This window comes from Cygnus atratus, chromosome 21, assembly GCF_013377495.2.
Source record: "Cygnus atratus isolate AKBS03 ecotype Queensland, Australia chromosome 21, CAtr_DNAZoo_HiC_assembly, whole genome shotgun sequence".
Classification (NCBI taxonomy): Eukaryota; Metazoa; Chordata; class Aves; order Anseriformes; family Anatidae; genus Cygnus; species Cygnus atratus.
The window spans coordinates 4961100-4980056 of NC_066382.1; positions in this window are offsets into that span (position 1 = coordinate 4961100).

Below are 18957 nucleotides of genomic sequence, written 5' to 3' on the forward strand. Positions count from 1 at the left end.
GCCCAGCCAGTCTCGGCGGAGGGGCCTCGCTTCCGACGGAGGCCTCGTGCCTCCCCGGGGAGCCTCCTCACGGGCCCACCACAGCCACAGGGACGCTGAGGTGCCCGCGTTGGGTGCTGCCAGGAGCAGGCCGAGCTCTCGCACGGCCCCGGCACCGCGCCCCGGCTGCAGGGAGGAGCGCTGCGCCCGACCCGCACCCAGCGTGGCCGGCAGCCAGGCCTCCTCGCTTATCTCCATCACTGAAGCGCCCAGCCCTGGCTCTGGGCTGCTCAGAGGAGTGTGATTATGCCCACTTTATAGATCAGGGAGTTATTCATCCCACACCGAAGCCTCAGACTCTGCCGCGTCTCGCAGGCCTTTCTGGAGCTCCCTCGGTTGGGTTTGGGCTGAGCTTGGCCCCAGTTCAGCTCAAAGCCTGGCTCTACAAAAATCCCCTGCACGACCACCTGCCTGCCTGCGGCCGTTGGGCCAGCCCAATGCCAAGGCCACCGCTGCCCAGGGACAGGCAACGTGCGGGGCACGGACCATGCCTGTCTCCTCCTGCTGCCAACACCGACCCGCTCCTCGTCACGATGCCGCAGAGGCACAGAACCGGAGCGCGGAGGAAGGCGATGTCTTGAGAGAGCACCTGGAGGAGGCAAAGTTCAGCCCCAGAGCAGCCCCGCTGCACGTGAGTGTCCAGGAGCGTGGACGTGGGCGAGCGGCCGGGGCGATGCGCAGGACATGGTGACGGGGACGTAGGTGTTGGGTGTGGGGAACACCTCCAGAAATGCTCCGGTGGAGCCTGGTGTTTTTACTGATTTCACAAGAGGCCCTGCTAAAATGTCACCTCTCCAAGAGCAAAACATGAGCACGGAGGTGAATCATCCTTTCACACCCCAAAACCAAGAATGGGTGGCAAAATTCTCTAGTGAGGCACCAAATCCTCAGGGGATTGCCATGAAGTGCACCCAGTGACTTCAGACTTCCCATCCTTTTTCCTTGTCTCTGCTTCTCCCCACCCCTCGCTCTCTCTTGCCAACCTACCTGGGCTGCTCAGCTTTTATGCCGAGCATGAAACTGCCCTAGGACTGGAAGCTTTAAGCAGTTTCCCAGCCTCCAGAAATTTGCTGGTTGTGTTTCTCCATGGCAAAGCAAACAGTTGCTCTGGTACCTGGCCACCACACCTAGCTCCCAAGTGCAATGGAAGAAAAGCCCAGGAAAGGCAGGAGAGGAGGACAGCAAATCCACAAGTGAGGAATTCTTTGGGAAATTCCAACAAGAACACGTTACATGAGCGAAGCGCATGGTTTTGGTTCACTGTAATTACTTTTCCTCCGAAAGGCTCAACAGGATCTTTTACTTTCTGGACTCACTATGGGAACAAAGGAGGGAAGCTGCTGGAGAACAGGGGAGCATGGGCCAGGACCCCCCGGCTAAAGCTGCGCAGAGGAGGAGGAGAAGCCCCAGGGGAGCGCCCCCAGCCCAAGGACTGTCCCTATCCACAGCAGCTCTGGGTAGCCCCTTGGGGACCCTCTTGTGCCCTCTTGGCCTTGCCCCCCCAGGTCCTGTTCCACCACCCAGATACATCCTCCTGTCCCCTGGCCCCCCTGCACCCCTCGGCTGGCCTGCAGCAGGAGGCCGACCGCTTTCCAGCCTGCAGGATCACCGGGATTAGAGGCAGCAAGTTTTTCTCTTGCTATTGATGTCTGTCTCCATCTCCCCTGCGAGAGGAAACGGAGCAACAAGGTCCTGGTCCAAGGGGCTCTCAATCCTCAAAATGGATTTTACCTGTCTCCGCAAGCCGCCGCCATCTCTCACCCCCCATTGCTTTCTCCCCAGGGAAATCAGTCTAAAAGGGGCTAATGGAACAATGTCCCTCTCTCTCCCCCCTCTCATTTTCTCTCTTTTTTTTTTATTAGCATTTGTGGAATTTATTCCCAAACTCTCCTAATCTTTCGTACACAACCATTTGATTTGCATAACCCAGCCCCCTCTCATAAAAACTGGCTGCTAGTTTAATTAAAAAATGTAAATTTGCTGTCATCTCGGGGCCTGGTGAATTAGGACGACATCGGCATTTTTTATTGCTGAAGACGTCCAAATTGATCCAGTCCGCATTGAACCGGAGGGGAGGAGACGGTGCCGCGTGGGACTTTTGGCTGGAGGTTCTGCCCCTCCCCTGCTCCCAGCCAAGCCTCCTCTGCCCCCTCTTTGCTTGGCGAGGTGCAGCTGAGGACGAGGTCGCTGCTGCTTCTCCCAAACCCCAGCTGGATGGGCCAGCGCGGCCTCGGCAGCGTCAGCACCCCCGGGAGCTGAGCCCTGGGTGGCACCGGCGCTCGCCAAGCCCTGGGAACGGCGGCGGCGGCCCTGGGAGGGAGGGAAGGCGCCCAGCTGGAGGTGGGAGATGCAGCACCTCCCGTGGGACTTTTCATTACTTTCTGGATACTTTCAACCGAGTTTTCAGAGGGAAACCTAAATTGCAGGCTAGGCAGCAGCCGAGGGGGATGAGCCAGTGGCAGAGGGAGAGCCACAGTGGCCACTGGGGCTCCCAGTGTGAGGACAACTGAGTGCTCTGGAAGCACCGGGAGTGGGACAGGAGAAACCCCCACAAATTCCCACCTCGGAGAGCCCTCACTGACAGTGGCAAGTGGGAAACCGAGTGGAAGCATAAATAGTTCCCAAAAAACAGAGAGAAACTGGTGGCACGGAAGTGGCACCTCAAATACTTGCTCCTTTCCAGCGGAGGTGTCTGTACCATTCACGGCTGGTTTCGGTGCACTTTGTCCCCCCCAGACACTGGTTTGCAGTGGGAGGACACAGCAGACCCCTCTCTGTTACACGGAACAGGACCCAGCGGGCCATCGGCAGGACAGGGAAACAGCAGGGTAACTCGGGGACCCATTTTCTGGTCTTTCTGCAAGCTGCTGCTCTCCAGCACCGAACCAGCAGGAACACACCTACGGGCTTCAGCTGGCCTTGCAGCACACCCTTCAAGAAGTGGCTGGGCCCTGCTCAACACCGTGATGGGCACATTAATCCCTGCCTGGGTAAATAATTCTCCTACAGAAGGGTCTTCACTAGGTAAATGTAGGCAGCCGAATGCTTTGTGCCCACCAAACATCTCACAGGACTACGAGAGAGTGACACGAGCACCTAAACAGACCGTGTGAGCCCCCGCAGACCATGAACTCTCACAGCAGTGACACCAACCTTGACCGAGCCAGCCTCTCGCCAAAAATATGCACTGCCAAAAAAAAAAAAAAGAAAAAAAAAAGCTGGCACGAGCCCAGAGGAGGTGTTCCTATCTGCTAGGTGTTTCAAACAGCAATAAAGCTTTAACAAAACAGTCACAAAATAACCCCTTGCATGGAAAATTAGATGTTTCTCAACCTGTCCACCATAGGTTTCTCGGTGTCCATTCTGAGATCAGTTCCTGTAATCTCATACCAAAGATAATTAGGCTGGGGAACAGTTTCCCAAAGGAAGTGACAGGTGCCCAGTCACTCAAGATATTTACAACCCGGCTCGCAGAAAGTCACATGGAGGGAACATCTTGCCACGATCCTGGGTGGATGGACTCGGTCCATGAATTCCTTCCAACCCTTCAGCACCGTGAAAGCTGCCGGCCCTCGAAGGTCCGCGCAAGCGCTGCCTGAGCTGAGAAAGCCCTGGGCAGAGCAGACTGTCAGACCCCACGTACCCGGTCCCTCCGGGAGAGGAACCCCTCTGGACTCGCCTCTGCCAGCTGGCAGCTGGCGCGGGCAGCCCTCGGGCACTGCCTCTGGGGAGCTGCAGCCTCGGGGCTTGGAGAGGATTCAAGAGGCAGCGAGGAGGGAGATAAGCTGGCCCCAGCAGATAAGGGTTCGAGGTGGTGATTATGGGGCAGGTCTTTGCCCTGAGATCATGACAAGACGGGTTCACCCACACACAGACCGTAATGCTGACTTAAACAGATCTCCCAGATCCTCATTTCCATGGCTCTTGCTGGGGCCCTGGGTTCCCATACCCGAGCACTGAAACCTACGCTACCCGCACGGCAGTGGGAAGGACAAGCGTGTGGCTCTCCCAGGGCCACAAAGGGTCCCTTCTGGGGACACTCGTTGCCTGGGCTGACCCTTCTGGGGATGTGGAACACATCCAGAAGCCACCCCACCTCCCCTGCCCAGCCCGCGGCACCAGGCAGCTGCCGCCGATCCCATCTCCATCCCAGGACCTCCAGACGCTGGAGATCAGGGGCCGATCACTGTTTATGACTCTTGAAAGCGTTCGCCCTCCCGCAGTTTCACCACATCCTTAGCTCCTGGGCCGCCCACGCAGCCTCCCAGCTCCTTGATCCGGGAAGGAGCAGCCGCACGCCCACGGCCAGGCCCAGGCAGAGCCGGCACCGTCGCGCCCGCGGGTGGCAGCGCTCCCCGAGCCGCTCGCGCCCTGGCATCGGGGAGATAGATAAATAACGAGACAGACGACGACAAAATTATCCCCTCGATCAAAATATCTGGGTACATAGTTCAGGCCCAGTCAATCATCAACCAGTTTATTACCATCGTAGTCCTTATTATAAAAAAAAAAGGCACCACACACACACGTAGGCACGCACCCCGGTGCTAATTACCCCGACCGTGGCGCTCGCCAGCGCAGGCCTGGTTGGCCTGTCGCTGCCATTTAGGTTTTTGGTGGGGGAGAAGGGTTTAGGCCTGCTGGGGCAGCAGGTATGGCCACACGAGCGGGTTGTGGCCCAAGGGATTCCTACAGCCCCCAAACTGGGGACATTTCTGCGTTGTGAGGGGCAGGTGAAAGCTTGCCCCAGGGCGGCCACGGCCACAGGGGCCGGTGCCGGAGCCTGGCCTGACACCCGACCGAAAGGACCGAAAGGCAGAGGGGTGGCCGTGGAAAGCTGGGGCCCGACACACGCCTGGTCCTGAGGCCTTGGAGCCCAGCGCCAGCCCCGGCCCCAGCCCGGGCGGCTGGAAGGGGTGGGGAGGTCCCGCACACCCCACACCGAAAGGACGAAAACAAACCCATCCCAGATATCGCCCAGGTTGGAGAGGGGGAAAAAAAAAAAATAAATACTCATTAAATGTAATAAGCAGCCTCCTCGTCCGACACTGCCTTGTCCCAAATAAATTAAATTCCTTTTCATTTAGACAGCGCAGGAACCTGACCGGCAACCTTCACCGGCGAGACGCCGGGGCTTAGGAGGGGAACGAAATGAAAGAGAAAACAGCCCACACAACTCACAACAAACACAAGCGCCGAGCCGCTTCAAAACCCCCGAGAACTTCCCCTCCGCATCCTCGGCCCGGCCCCGGCCCCGGCTGCCGGGAAGCGGCGGAGCCGGCCCGGGGCTGCGGGGCTGGGGGGGACCGGGGGGGGGGACCGGGGAGGGGGGGACCGGGGCTCGGGGAGCGGGTACCGGGGAGCAGGGAGAGGAAGCCGACTTCCGTAAAGCGAGCGAAAGAAAAGCGAAAGAGGCTGCGGGGCCCCGGCAGCACCTGGCGCCGCCCGGCGAGCCCCCGGGAAAAGTTTTGGGGCGGAGGGGAAAGGGCCGGAGCGGGGCCGGCACCGGGATGGGGACGGGCACCGGGGGCGGGGGGGGGGGGACCGGGACACACGCACACACAGCCAGAGCCGGGCGAGGGACAATTGTGCTGTACTTACCATAGTCGGAGAGCCGAAAGCCGAATTCACTTAAATAATCAACTTTCATAATACTTAATTAATACCTAATTGCGGCTGATTGCTCCCGAATAACAAGTTGTTACAGCCCTGATGTCATCGCCGTGCCGGTCCTCCCCGAGTCACTCGGGCAGCGGGGCCGGGGGCGGGCACCGGGCGCTGCGGGAGGCGGGGACGGGGACGGGGCCACCACGCCCCCCCCCGGGCCCCCCCCGGGGCAGGTGCGGGGCCGGGGCCGGGCCGCGGCGGGGTCACCCCGGGGGGCGGCCCCGGGGGGCGCGGGGGGCTCCCGGCGGGGCACGGGAGAGGGGGAGGACGGCCCCGGGGCCCGGTTCCTGCCCCCTTTCCTGCCCGGTTCCTCCCCGGTTCCTTCCCCTACTGGTGCCCGGTTCCCCGGCCCCGTTCCCTGACCGGTTCCTGCCCCTATTCCTCCCCGGTGCCTTCCCCTATCCCTGCCCGATTCCCCTGCCCGATTCCTTCCCCTATTCCTGCCCCCTTCCCTGCCCCGTTCCCTGCCCAGTTCCTGCCCGGTTCCCTGCCCCTATTCCTTCCCCTAATCCCTGCCCGATTCCCCTGCCCCGTTCCCTGCCCCTATTCCTGCCCGGTTCCCTGCCCGATTCCTGCCCCTGTTCCTGCCTGATTCCCCTGCCCGATTCCTGCCCAATTCCTCCCCCTATTCCTGCCCCCTTTCCCTGCCCCGTTCCCTTCCTGGTTCCCTGCCCCGTTCCCCACCCGCTACCCCCTCAGGAAATCACCTCCGCACTGCGCCGAGCCCCCACCACTTTATTATTATTATTATATTTTTTTTGCAGCGAATTTCCTCATTTTTTGTTGCTTTATTTTTTTAAGTGGCAAAGAATGCGAGGGAGGTTCTAAGAGGCGTGTTGGGTAAACAGAGATATAAGGCTCTTTCTTTAAAACAAACGAACAGATTATTTACCTGATTAAATAGGTATTTTGAGCAGGTTGGAGGCTGTTTTTGGGAACACACCGCGCTTGGCTCCGCGGGCTTGGCAGCGCGGGGAGCAGCCATGAACTCGGGGCTCCTAAATCCCTTTTATAAGCAGAACTCAATGTGTGTGTTGAAGGAGGCCAGCGCCATCACCCCACTGCCCAGATGGGGAAACTGAGGCACGGGTGAAGGAAGGGACTTGCCGAAAGCAGCGGGTACCGGCAGGCTCCGCGCCTGCAGCTCGTCCCCGACGCGGCTCCGGCAGGCCCACAGCGCCCGGGCGGCACGTCGGGCCGGAGGGCAGGCAGAAGGGAGCGGACAGGGGGTGTCGTTCACAAAAACCACAAGTATTTTGGCTTCTCCCGGAAAAATCTAAACAAAGCCTGGTGAAAAGGGGCCGGGCTGGGGCCAGCAGTGGCAGCAGGAGGCACGAGGGCCCAGGCAGAAGTGAAGGGCCTGAGCAGAGCCATGGTGCCGGGCCACCGAGTGAAGTCAGGCTAATGTGAAGCGGGCGAGGGATCAGCACCACTGCCTTCTAACCCTGCCACCTCCTCTGGCCAGCACGGGCACCTGGTGCTGCCTTCCAGGTGCTGCCCATCCACAGGACACGGTGACAGGGACGTGGGCCCAGCCAACGTCACCCCGGTCCCGTCGGGGCCTTGCCCTGCTCCCTCTGCCCGAGCAGGCACTACGGCACCTGCCGCCCAACGCCCGCCCCGGGAGCGCTCGCGCTGGTTAATCGCCGGGTCTGCGGCAGCTCCGTTCGGGCCCAACGCCTCCGCCAGGTGCGAGGTGTGTGACAGCCACCCCGTCACCTCGCTGCGCCCCGCGTCACCCAGCCCTCTCCACGTTCACTTCCACGAACTCCGCGCTCCGGGGATCCTCCTGCTCGCCTCCGCCGCTCCCTGGGAGCTGTGGCGGGGCCGTGCCGCCGCCGCGCGCACGCGGCCCTCTGATCATACCTGTTCTTCGACACGCACCGGCCGAGCACCTCCACACGCCGGGATCCAAACCCTCCCCGCCCCTCCCAGCCCCACGCTCCCCAGCAGGGAACACCATGCTCTGCCCGCTCCCCTCAGCCGACACACACGCGTGCCCCTCTGCCGCGGCGCGTGGGACCCCCCTCAGACCCCAAAAACACCCCCGGCATCCCCTCCGCCGGCTGCCCACCGTCCTTCCCACTCCTCCTGGCGGGAACAACTCGCCGAGGTGTTTTTTCAGGTGAAGTCCACGCCCTGCAGCTGACGCAACGGCGAGGCCCGATTTCCTATCTCACAGATCTCCAGTCACAGGATCAGGTTTTATTTCCCCATCCTCCCTCCTTTGCCTCTTACCCAAGAAAAGGACGCTCTTCCCCCTCTCGGAGGCTCCTTTGGGGACCCCATACCCCTTCCCCAGGGCGGTACGCCCCTCCCCTGCCATCATCCCCCCGGGACACAAAGTCTCTCAGGTCCCCGATGGCTCCGGCCACCCCATCGCTGGCAGCCTGGGGCCGCAGCACCCCTCGCCCCGCCGCGGCCGGAGCCACCCCAGCGGCGGCTGCCCTTCGCGGCAGGTGAAGCGCTCTCTCCTCGTCCCTTCCCACCCTCCCAGGGGCGTCGGGAGCTCTCGGTAATTAATGTTTGCCAGGTGCTCAGAGATCCTCAGATGAAAAGTGCAATGGGAGGGGGAAGGATGATTAATTTATTATTATTATTACAGTTTAATGCTTTCCCCGCAGACAGTGTGCCAGGGCTGAGCAGGGGGTGAGTCACGCTGATATGTGGGACATCCCCCTTTGTGCGTCTCTTTGTTTTTTTAATTTTTTTTTATGCTGGGCCCATTTTCTTGGCAGTTTCTCCCTCCCTCGCTGGAGCTGACCCCGGGGCCCGGGGCCGTGCTCTGGATTCATGTGGGCTCAGGGCGCTGGCTCGCAGATTGCAGGTTGGAGATCTGGCAGCACCGCGCTCCTCCTCCTGCTCCTGCTTGGGGAGTTTATTAGGCAAATGCTCTTGCCCTATTTCTGTAATTTTGTTTGATTTCTGTTTCGTCAAGGGAGGCGCCCAGAGGCCTCGGGGCCTGGGCGGCAGGAGCAGACAATCCGTGCTTTCTTTCCCTTTCCTCCTCTTTCCCTCCTTCCTTCTCAATTCAGTTTCAATCACATTATTGGCACACGGCGCCCCGCGAGCATTGCCAAAGCTGCTGGGCTGAGCCTCCGTGTGCCGGGCGAGGCTCTGCTGGCATCGCCTCGGCCAAGTCCTCCCCCTTGGCGTCGCTCGAGCGGTCTGACACCGGCTCCCCCCGTGTGGCCACGGCTCCTCCAGCCGCCCCCAGCCCCCAGTGCCCACCGTTTGCCCAACGCTGCCCCTCTCTTGGCCACTGCCCAGGGGCAGCGACTGCAGCCTTGCGCGTCCTCCTGCTCCACAGGGGCTCTGAAGACTTGGGGGCAAGGAGTGGCAGGGGTTTGGATGCGCTACCAATTAACTACAGTTTACTACAGCGATTAAAAGTGCAGCCTGGGGATTTCAGGGCGAGGAGGCGAGGGGATAGTCCTGCCTGGGCACCACGGCCAGGGCAGGTCCTTGGCACTGCAGAGCTCTGCCTGCAAAGCCAGAAAGTGCCACCCTGGGCCAGCCCTGAGCTGTCCCTGCAAAGCCCCGAGCAGCACACGGAGCAGTGGGATGTCTCCGCAGCCCCACGACACCACGACCCGAGGGCAGGTCCCAGACCGGGCAGAGCCCTTGCTGTGGGGCACGGGGCACACGCAGAACCCAAGGGTGTTTTGTGTCCCAGGAGCCGCGAGCCAGCCTGTCCTGCACGCAGCAGGGGCAGTTTCCATAGCTTGGCTCTGGATTTGACTTGGGTCGAGCAGGAACGGAGGCAAGAAGGAGCAAGGGCAGAGAAAGGAGACCCTGGGCTGCACTCAGCGGGGACCTGCTCCTCCGGGACGTGATGGGAGCATCCCCACGGCGGGGACTCTGAGCCCCTCACGCACGAGCCACAGCGACGAGCACCCACAGGGAGCTGCCCACGCCACGCCATGCGTGCAGCCACGCGGGCTGGCCCTGCTTGTGCAACGAGGCCGCCGAGCATCGCCGCTACTGACACAGGGGACACGCGGGTGGCTCCATGCAAGCCCAGGTGCGTGCCAGCGCCGCATCCGCGTGGGACACGAGCGCCCGTGCGCGAGGACACGTGCGCGGCCGTGCGGCACTCGGGGCCCCGCGGGAGCCCTGGCCGAGGCCGGCGGGGTGCGGGGAGCAGCGGCGGGCGGGAAGTGTGAGGCAGACGCAGCGATTGCATTACTGCAGGAGCCCGGGCTGGCAGTGCCGAGCTATCGTCCCCGTAATCCTGTTAGCCAGCAATCTCCATTCCGAAAGAGCTTCATTTCTTTGTGAATATTTGTAAACTAGATATCTAATGGAAAATTATAGGAAAATTATAGTGAAATTCATGACGAAGAAATCCGATTAGCCCTAATTCAATTATGCCATCTTAGCCCACACAGCACATTTCCCATTTTTTTCCCATAAATACCAATGCCAGGGGTCCGGGTAATCAAATAAAATTGAAAATCATCTTCCCATTAAATTCAATTAGCTGCAATTTCTAAAGCCTATCAGAGATTTTAATTACTAAATTATAAAATTCTCCAATGCTAAATTGAAACTAAAAAAATTGCACATCCTTGTGTTTCAGAAGAAAAAAACCTAGCAGAAACCTTGAAAAATACCCTTCTCCTCCCATCAGCGCCCACGTGAGCACGGGCCTGGGGAGGCTTCATCAGAGGGCTGGTGGTGGAGGGACACGAGCCAGGCCTGGGGAAGAAGGCGGCTACCTGCGAGGGAAGAAGGCAGCAGCGGAGACCCGAAGCCCAAATCCAGCCCCAGGCACAGCACCACGGGCCGCAGGAGGGCCGGGGACAGGCTGGCAACCTCGGCAGAGCCTTCGCTCTCTGTTCCCACCCGAGCTCCTCCGTTCGAGCTGGTTCCCCGCTCCTCTGCGCTGCTCTGCCAGAACGAGCGACGAGCCAGCGTGCTCCCGCAGCCGGCTCCCGGCCCAGGCTCTCTAGGAGCTGAAACGAGTTTTGCCTGCAAATGGGCTCCGTGGGGCAGTCCCTCGAGTCTCGGTGTGCCAAACCCAGGGCAGGAGAGCTGGCGATGCCCAGAGGGAAGCAGGAGGGCAGATGCTACCTTTGTGCTTCTGATAAAGCTTCTTGAATAATAGCCATGCAAGCCTGGTCCTGACACTGAATTAAGGGAAGCTGGAGCCCTCAGCAAACCGATTTAGCTTGGAGCACTACTCCAGCAAACACGTGGGATGTTCGGGAGCAGGGGGACGTGATCACCCTCCGCTGATAGCGTTCACAGAGGCACCGGGCAGGCAAGCCCATCCCTGAACTCTTCTTTATTCAACAACCAGCCCAAGCAGGCAAAGGGGGAACCGACAAAGGCTGTGCCTACAGATGCTCTCTCCCAGCCCTGCATCCCCGGGGACCACCACGGCACAGCCAAGTGTCGAGGGGCAATTAACTGTGCGAACAAGCAGTGGGAGGAGAAGCTCGGCTCTCCAGTCACAATACCTGACCCTCCGCGAGGCAGCGAGGGAGGATTTTCTGACACCGCTTTTATGCTGGAGCGCACTTTTGTGTGGTACCCTAAAGGGTTTATTCATGCGCTACCAGAAACGAGCCCAGTTTCTAGCGCGTTTCAGCTTTAACTAAGCGCTCCAGCTGCCCCGAACCAGGCCGATACTCGGTTTAATTTACTGGGCGCCCGAAAGTTGCCAGCAGGGAGTTGCCCGCAAACAGAACAACAACAAAAAAGTTAATGATCTGGGCTTTTTCTTTAATAAATAGGCAAACTGGCTGAGCCGGATTGTTGGCTGGGATTCGTCTCCCCTTTATCACCCTGGAGCTTCTGTGACACATTCTCCAAATCATCAGCATTTTGCAATTTGAGGTCGTTACCAAATACTATTTTTTTGCCAAGGAAGGGAGAAAAATAAATTAATAATTAAGGAGCCCAAGCAGGGAGAGGCTGCGGGTTGGATGGCGCTGCCACCTCCGCGGGGATTGCTCAGGCACCTGGCGCCCGCCCAGCGCGCACCTCGGTCGCCGGCTCACCCTGGAATGTGGGGCTGGCACCCGGGTGCTACTGGATTTTACTACGAATTAATCAAAGTCTCTTCTGCAAACGTCTAACGCTAAATCACCGCTGGCTGAGCTTCAACTGCGATTCCCCCCGTTGCGGGATTCAGCACAGGGAGATTACCAGCTCCAGGTGAAAAGCTGAAGGGGGTTTCCTCGCTGCCGATCTCCCCGCGCTCCCAGGCACCAGCCTCTCCCAGCTGGAAGGGGAAGAGATTTCCTGCAGCTCTTCTCCCGCTCGCAGCAGGTAGCCGCACAGACGCTCGAGATAGGCTGGGATAAATCTGTCTGTGCTGCCTGACTGGAGTGTGCTTACACCAGAGAGGAATTTGACTTGACTGCGAGCCTGATGCAGACAGCACAGGACCGTATTGGCGGCGCGAGCCTCTGCGCCCGGACGCCTGCGTGGCCGTGGGTGCGTCCCTGTGCGGGAGGCCAGGAAGATCCGTGAGCCCGCGGGGCCCTGCACGGCACGGCACGGCACGGCACGGCCACACGCTGGTGCACACAGCCGTGCACAGCCCCGGCGCCACCCATGCGTGCAGGGCCATGCGGCCGGATGCTGCGGGGCTGTCCGCAGCCGTGCGGGTGTAAATTTCTCCGTGGGGGCTTGCGGTGTGTGCCTGCTGCCCTTGTCACAGCGCTTGTGGTACTGAGCCACCCTCCCCGGGCCGGAGTGCTGCGGCCGGTGCTCAGCACGGCCACGGTCCACGTCCCCGCACTGCTCTCCAGAGACGCAGCACTGCCCTGAGCCGTGGGTGAGCCGTATTCCCCTCTCTGCACTTCGCCTGTCTCAGAGCCCTCTCGTATTTTCAGTGCTCACCAGACCGTGAATTCACCTTCATACCAGTTACAGGGTTATTTAGCTTCTCCCGATGCCAATAACCACCCCGCGCTCCCTGGCAGCCCAGCCTTCTCCCGGGGGCGGGCAGGGCCCCCTGCCTCGGTGCCCCCCAAGCACACCCAGCAGGGGCACAGGGGACAGACTCCGAGCAGGACACTGTGCCCTGGGACACTGCTTGCCCACCGGCAACCTACACTGGGAAAAGGCAACAGCAGGAGAGCTACAAATGGGATGGAGGGGAGGAAAATCCCCCGAGACAACAGAGAACGGAGCAGGGAGGGCACTTAGAGCGGGTTTTGGCCCTGCACACCCCGCAAAGCAGCGCTCTGCAGCACTTGGCACTGGTGTTTCTCCCTGAAATCACAGGGAGCAGCTGGGGAGCCCCGTGCAGCCGCTGCGACACGGCTGGGCAGTGCTGGGGACAGCCTGCCCACGTGGGGATGTGCCCTGGTGACGTGCCGGACCCCGCACAAGGAAGGGCAGCGAGCGGCCTGTCCTCTATCACGAGGAAACCTCCCTCCCTCCCTCCCTGGCCCCGAGCCACCCTGCCGCTGGCTCTGCTGCGGGCTCGCACCCAGACCTGCGTGGCACCTTTCTGGCAGCCTTCCCCCCACTGCCAAGCGCCCGTCCCTTGGCATCGGGTGCACCAGACGAGGAGCATGAGCCCCCGCAGGGCCTGGGGTGTCTCGCGCCCTCTGTGCCACCACTGTCCCCAGCCCAGGGGAGGAAGGCTGTTCGATGGACAGGGTTCCCTCTCTGTTCCTGGGTTCTTGGTTCCCTCTGTGCTGCCGGGACGGAGCTCAGAGCGGGCACTCGGCTATCTCGGCACCGCTGTGGTCTGGGGTAAAGCACAAACGCGGCCCCTCTTCTCCACCGCGTGTGCTCGGAGACATCCCCACAAGCCCAGCGTGCGCATGGGCATGGGTGTGCACACAGAACCGGGACGGCACGGGTCCGGGAAGGGACTTGGGGTGCCAGCACTGCTCTCACCCCTTATCTCGCACTACAGGAGGACCCAAAGGGAAGGGGAAAGGGCAGAGCGAGGCAGCCACACTGGCACGGGCTCATCGCAGCCAGGCTCCCCGGGACAGCTCACACCCCTGGGCTTCTGCTGCATCCCCGCTGCCACCCGAAGCCGAGCTGGGGTCCCGGCGGAGCCGCCCGCGGAGCCTCACCTGCCCCGAGCACACCCCAGCCTCCCGCGCGCCCGTATCGCCATTAAATAAAAGCTCTGTGCAAACAATAGATCAATAGAGCCCCCGCCTCTTCGGAAGGAAAACAAACACCCGGATCACCGCAAATTAGAGAATGTTTCGCTTCACTTCATCCAAACAGGCTGACAATTTTTTTGGGTTGTTGCCACGGCGACAGAATAACACAGCGTTCAGCCTGTTGCAGAACAATCAATTAAGTTAATGCCTCCGAGTGCCTGTTTACTCTTCCATTTAGGAGGTGCTGCTCTCGCTCGCTCTTTTCTCGCTCGCTCGTTTTACATTTCTCATCCTTTTCTCCCCGCTCCTATTCTTTCTCTGTTTAACCTAAAATAAAGTCCCTCCCCTCAGCTACCTCCTCCTCGCTTGTAAGGAGCCTCCCACTTTTCTGAACGATCACCTGGAATAAAGTTTTTTCCTCTCTTTGACTCTTGCCTTTCTTCCTTTCTCCCCAGAAAAGCAAGAAGAAAGTGGGAACTTGCCCCACCTGCCCCACACAGCCCGACCCCTCGCCCGGCGTGCCCAGGAACCTGCAAAGTTTGCAAACGCCGGCGCTGAGCAGCCCTGGGGCAGCCCTGGGTGGAATCCCTCCACCTTCCAGGAGATGCTGCAGCTCCTTTGGCACTCGAGCTACAGACCTCTGAAGTTGTCCGAAACCCCACCACTGCCACTGGTTTTCACACCGTGAGCCGTAACCAGAAATGAGGACCTGCCTTGTTCTAAATGCTGGATAAAAGGAGACCTATAAAAGGGCCTTAGGGTCCAGGTCTCATCCTACGGGCCGTGTTGAATGAAACTTGTAAGTATGTGCTCGGATGAATTCGGCTGAAGCAGAACTCAGCGCGGTGCTCGAAGCACGCTGCTGAACTAGGCTGGGCCACTCTCGGCGGGGCACCGCTGCCAGCAGGCTGGGGCAGATCCATCGCTGCGGTCCTTTAAAGCAAACAGAAGGCAGAGCCTCCCTCCTGGCTGGCCCTGACCACCAGCCTGTAACGCTCACGTGTGCTCGCCACCGTTCTTGCGGGTTTGTTCGCTGCCTCGCAGCCAGCACGAGCGGTGACACTTGGTGGCATCGCCCTGCAGCCGCTCTCCCGGCAGCCCCGCTCTCCTGCAGCTGTCCTGCAGCACGTTACACGGTGCAAAGGGCCCTGCTCTGCCATCCTGGGGGAAACAAGGTGCCAGAAATGAAAGGATTTACCTGAGGCCAAGCCTGAGATGTAATTCAGGGCTTCTGACTCCTGATCTCTGTACCCTGGTGCTGCCCGGTATGGGCACAACGCCCCTATCCTTCCATCTTTAAACCCCCAGGGAAGTGTCCATCTTCCCCAAATCCACATCCACTAAAATTAACAGGAAAAGCAAAGGCAGACACGATGGGAAAGCCCCCCAGTTCCAGGATATTGCCTTCTCACCCTGCAACCGGCAACAAGTGCCTGGGTGCGCAGCCCCCGTTAACTCAGCACGGCGCAGGCGGGACGAGGCTGCAGAAGGGGAGCTCCGAAACAAGGCAAAATCCCAGGCGTGGGGTCAAACCGGCCCCTCTCCTCCTGCTCCCCCAGCAGGACCTCCCCGAAGGCCAGGTCCTCGCACGCTGGCAGTGCCACCCCACGCAGCAGCGAGCGGGGCAGTGCCCATCGGGGCGCTCCATCTCCCCTCCCCGGGAAGTTGTCAGCAGAAGCTGCTGGAGCAGGGGCTCGTTGACTGCTCCCTGTCCATTACAGCCCAGATTATAAGCATATTGCACAGTGCTCTCTGCACGGTGCTGGGGAAATCCAATACGCTGAAAGGTTAATGCAATCAATTAGGGTGACAAGGAAGTAGAGTAAAGCCTTCCGAGTAGATGAAAGGGAGAGAGACGGAGACAGAGAAAAGCAAAGAGAAGCGGGGGGTGAAAGGAGCAAAGCAAGGCGGGTGGGAGGAGGAAGAAGAGGGCGCACGGGGCTTGTGCTGTAGATGGCGAGGTGCTGGGTGGCCATGGCCGTGTCCTGCCCAGTGAGGACAGGGTATGGCGGTCCCCAGGGACAAGAATCCCCTGTCCTGGATTTTCCTGCCCTCTGCTGCAGTGTGCACAGCCCTGCTCGAACAGCCGCTGCCCAGCCTGTCCTGCCACCCTGCCACCCATCCTGCCCGTCCCAGGACGTGCAGCCCAGGGGACAGCCCCAGCCTTCCCCGCTGGCCCAGACGTGGCTCTAGCTAGCCCAGCCCCTGCTCTCTGCCCCCCGCCTGCGCTGAACTTCATTAACCTGGGCGGACAGGTCAGCGAGCACGGCCCCTTCCTACCACGGCTCCTGCCCGTGCGCGGCCCCGCCGAGGAGAACGTGACACCAGCTCATTAGGACAAATTATTACTCTATAACCCCTGCCGCAATGTCCCTTAATATGCCTATTTAGCAAGAGACAAGTCCTGGTGGGCTCCTCGCCATTAAAACAACCTCACAAATCACCAGAGGCACAAGCACCGCTGGCGGTGCCGCCGGGGCGGCCGTACCCCGACGGGGACCGGAGGGGCTCAGCCTCCCCTGCCAGAATGGGGCCCCGGGTGCCGCTGGGGCAGGCAGGGAGTCACCGCCCGGCCCCGGTGTCGGTGCAACGAGGTGGGAAATCTGCTGTAGGAGCGAGCTGGGATGGCTGCTTGGAGCGCTGGAGCTGCTTCGCAGAGCCCCTGCCTCGCTCTGCCCTCCAGCAGCACCGCCAGCGTCGTGTTCCACGCGGAGACCTACGAGACTCCAACGTTTCCTCCGCTTTCCCCCGAAGTCGGTGCCTGGCTGCACGCGCTGGGATGCGATGCTGCCTGCTAGCTCCTCGCAGGTGGAGAGCAAAGCCCGGGAGGCAGCTCAGGGGCTGGCTCCGTCCGCAGGCGCTGCGCTCCCTCCCCGCTCGCCCGTTGCACATGAAAGCAGGCGGCTTGCACCTTGCGGGGAGGACGGGGCTGCGGGCTGTCTGGGGGTAATCCAGAGATTACGGAACCTCTGCAATTCAGGGCACAGTGCGTGAGATATCACAGGGGAAGGAACGCGGGCAAATGTCAGAGGAAGGCTGCTGCTGAGCAGGGAGGGCGAGCGTGAGGAAAGCAGGCTCCAGCCTGATCCGCAGGAGAAGGGAAAGGGAGGAAGAAAAAAGGGAATCACATAAAAACAGCACCGACGAGAAGAGAGAGGGAGAAGGGGGAAGGAAGCAGAGCTGTGCCCGGAAAGAGTGTGTGAGAAATAAATGTGACGGAAGGAAGAAAGGAAAGAAAGTGCCAAAAGTGTGTGAGGCTGGGCACAGGAGAGGGCAGAAGAAGAGCGAATGGACGGAGGAGTAAGGGACCAAGAGAGAAAGAGAGGGAGGGAGGAAAAGGAAGAGAAAAGAGCAAGAATAGCCACGCAGCAAGGAGCACGCGGGCGAGGCCGAGCGCTGTAACCAGGGTTGTGAAGCATGAAAAGGGAAGAATCTGCCTGTTCCTTTCAGCGCTCGGAGCATGGCGCTCGGTGCTGACCTACACTGTGCCCGGCTGTGATCACGTTTTCAGGGCCACTGCCTGCCGATCCCAAACAATGATGGGGAGCCTTTGAAGTCAGAGAAAGAAGCCGCAATGTGAACAGGGGACTTTCTTTTTTTTTTTTTTTCTTCTTTTCCCCCCCTTTTTTTTTAAGGGTGGGGGGAAGGAGGGAGGAAAAGGAAGGGCTGGCGGGGCGGGGGGAGGCTGGGGGAGAGGTTGCGAGGACAAAACCGAGAGTTGCTCTCAGCGGGGCGTCCCGAAACGCGAGAGACAAAAAGAAAACAAACAGTTTATGAGTAGGGCACATGCTGCCTGTGTCTGCGCGCCCCGCGCTGCCGGCCCCCCGTGCTCCCAGGGAGGCTTCTGTTCCCCAGCAATGATGGATGGACGCGCGGGGCCATTCAGGCCCCCGTGTTACAGCAGCGGTATTTACATAACACTGGCCTTCCACCGGTCACCTCTGACACTGCCCGGCCCGGCTCGGGGCCCCCCGGCCCCCAGGCAGCCCCAGCCCCTCTGATCCCGCTCAGACCCAGCCCGCCAGCTCCCTGCGCAGGACCGTGGGGTCCCCGCTGCCACAGGGATGCTCCAGGTGCAGACACGGGGGTGAGCGCCCCCAGTGCCTCTGAGCTGATGTCCCTGAGGGCAGAGCACGCCCAGCCTCCCCACACCACTGCCACGTCTCCCCTGGCCTCATCCTGGGCTTGTCTTGGTGCTTGGGGAAGGAGCAGAGCCATGGGAGAGGAGAGCCTTGGTGGTGCTGCAGAGGGTGCAGCCGGTGGGGAGGGATGGGGACTTCTCAGCAGGTGGCACAGGGACCCACCTAGCACATGGAGATGAGGGTTTGAGATCCCCTTTTGTGTCGCCGCGCTCTCAGCCCCTGAGTCTTCTCCAGCACCAAGCCAACAGCCAGCTCTAGAGACCCCAAGTTGTTGGGTTTTGAGGTCACACAGAGCGGGAGGGTGCAGGTAAGGGCAAACCCAGAGAAGTCAGGCTTCTGCTGGAGACACAGAGCTGCTGCCATGCCGCCAGCACAGTGCCGCAGCCTGAATGGATAAAAATGTGCCAGACGAGGAGGGGAGCGCGCGCACCGCCGCCTGAAACTGTGTGTGTGAACTGAGCTCAGCAAAACCTGACGGTGGACAGATCGCATCCGATCCCCTGACCGGCCCCTCTCCACCTCCCACCGGCCCGCACGGATGGACACGAGGCAGCACGCTCCTCACCAGAGCCCTCACACGCTCCTCTGTGAAGACAGAGGCAGCAGGGAGGATATTGAGGAAAACCCAAAGTGACAAGATCGGGTGCCCAGAACAACTGCTATACAAAGACAAGGACGGGATTAGGACACACACGGGCCGTGTCTGCATTAGACCTTCTTCTCTTTGCATCCCTCCTTACAAGTGACGCAGGTCGAGTCCCAGAAGCTCTAGTGCAGACACAGCCGCAGAGCAGACCATGGAGTGTGAGAGACACGCAGAGGAAAAGAGAACCCAGGAGGGCGTAGTGACATACCCATTGCAGTCTGAAGTCTCTCCTACCTTTCGGAGATTTCAAGGCCTGGTTTCTTGCCTGGTTTTTAGCTCTAAATTCACTTCATCCTGGGGAGGGAAGAGAAAGGAGACGGTTAATGCACACAGCTAACACCCAAGGCACACCTGACCCATAGCCATACCCCAGACA